General features: G+C 45.8%; 1 long non-coding RNA gene across 1 annotated transcript; it reads right to left on the reverse strand.

The window, feature by feature from the left end:
- Nucleotides 1-552: 552 nt before the first annotated feature.
- On the reverse strand, nt 553-1060 carry LOC127298242 (uncharacterized). The gene is made up of 3 exons (XR_007849677.2): nt 905-1060; nt 742-814; nt 553-641 (listed from the first exon to the last, which is right to left on the reverse strand). It is a non-coding gene; the product is annotated as an uncharacterized lncRNA (long non-coding RNA).
- Between the last annotated feature and the right edge of the window lie 1073 nt (nt 1061-2133).

A 2133-nucleotide genomic window follows, 5' to 3' on the forward strand; every position in this document is an offset into this window, starting at 1 on the left:
CAATCAAGCGTCCGTTGGCTGTCAAGACAACCAGGGCAACAGTACTCTCGACAGCAACCTTCATATTCTCCTGACGCATCTTCAATCCCAGGTCTTCCGAAGCATTAAACATCTTGGCGAGGTTAAGGAAAGTTGCGGGTTCTTCTTTCTTCGGAAAGAAATAAGGGAACAACGCTGACAATCCTGCATTAGCATTTGCCACGCCTTCACGAATTTCGCGCCCGTGAAACTCCAGAAGAGAAAGTGCGTCAAGGAGAGGATCGTTGACAGGATTATCCAGATCAAAATCCTGGTTTGTTTGGGCTGCCACACGAGACAAGACATCAGTCAAACAACCAAGAAACAGGAAGTGCAGTAAAATAAAAGGGATTGATAATATTACTCGAGTACGTCGACTTTGCGACTTCAAACGCTTGAGGATTCCTTCGTCACGAGAAGCTTGTGCAGCTTTGAGCTCATCCAAGGCGATTGTCGCATCCTCAAGTTTCTTCTGCAGTTCCTCGACACCGCAGCTTTCGCCTTAGCTTCATCGGCTTCGACCTTGGCTTTGCTAGCGAGTTCGGCTTTCTTGCGAGCCGCCTCACTTTGCTCAAGTTTTTGAGCCAGTGCGTCGGCGCGTTCGTTAGCCTCTGCAAATTTCTCTGTCGAGATATGGAAAAAAGAGAGAAGAAAGATCAAAAAATCGCGGCAAGCAACAGGAGTGACAAATTAAGGAAAAACGACAAGTATGACAGTCGTTACCTTCGGCTCTATTAGCATATTCACGGTACCCAATAAATTGGGAACCGATGCGGAGAAGATCCTTGATCATAGGCTGTTCAACGTGAACACGAAGAGAAACATCGGCATAAAAAAGAGATGGGAAGAAATAAAATAAAGAAAATATAGATGTCGACAAACTTACATCATCTAGGAGCGGGGGCGACGAACTGCCCAACTGAGGGGCAGGATCAACAATCTTTTCAACCCGTGCCCTTTTTGGTGAAGGGGCACGGGGGCTCGAAGGAGTAGATGTATCAACATTTTGTTGAGGAGGCGACGATTCCTCCCCTTCAACTGGTTTTTCAAATTACTAAAGTATGTGATGTGCTCGTTCGAGCAGCCACATCTAAAGTTGGAGTTTCTTCATCATCACTGTGACAAAATAGTGGCAGCATAAAAAGCAAGGCAAAATAAAATTCTTCAAATAAAAAAGGAAAAGAGCAAGGAACCTACGAGCTGATGATACTCTCGATGTATGGATCATAAGCTGCTTTTCGAGGTGCAGGAGCAGTTTCTTCGGGTTTCGAGGTCCGGAATCTTCGGCATTGCTCCTTTTCCTTTTGCTCTTCGGAGAAACAGCAGGAGGAGGAGATTGTGCTGATGTTGTATCTTCAGAGGCAGCATCCTTCTCAGTAGATCCTGCAGATTTTCGAGAATCTGCGGGTTCATTCACAAAAGAGGGGTCTCCTGGTTGACATCATCGACAACGGCTCTTTCTTCGACCTCTCCATCCTCAGGAAGAGGAGGAAGGGAAGCCATAGTAGGATGATTCTACAAAGAAATAGTGACAAAAGAGAATAAGTGAGATACCACTGCAAATAAGATACGAGGAACAGTTCAAAACAAGATAAAACTTCGAGAAGACAAAATACCTCGGGAAGAGGATTGGAAGCACTTTGTATGGTTCCACTCGACAGAGGAGGGAATAGGATCCTTCTTGCCTAATCGAGAAATTCTTCGAACCAATTTTTCCAAGTCCTTTACAGAAAGATCACTTTGGAGATTCTGTTGGCGTCATTTTCACCGAATACGTCCAAAGGGGATTTTTGCGAGCACGAAGAGGCTGCACTCTAATCCTAAGGAAGTAGGCAAGATAATTTGAACACCGAGATAGCTCTTTGCCTCGAGTGTTTTGAAGATGACGGATACGAGCCATGAGCGCCTCTGTCGCTTTTTCTCTTCTTCGAAGCTTCGGCATCCCAGGAACGGCGACGCTGAATCTGGCACTTCCGTCGAAAGGAACTATGTTGTGCTCCACAGAATTGGCGCTTTCTTCGTGGATGTAGAGCCACTTTTGCGCCATCCTTGGACAGAATCGGGAAACTTGACGTCGAAATAATCGACATCAGTCCGAACACAGATAACAACGCC

Source organism: Lolium perenne, chromosome 5 (genome assembly GCF_019359855.2).
Source record: "Lolium perenne isolate Kyuss_39 chromosome 5, Kyuss_2.0, whole genome shotgun sequence".
Lineage (NCBI taxonomy): Eukaryota > Viridiplantae > Streptophyta > Magnoliopsida > Poales > Poaceae > Lolium > Lolium perenne.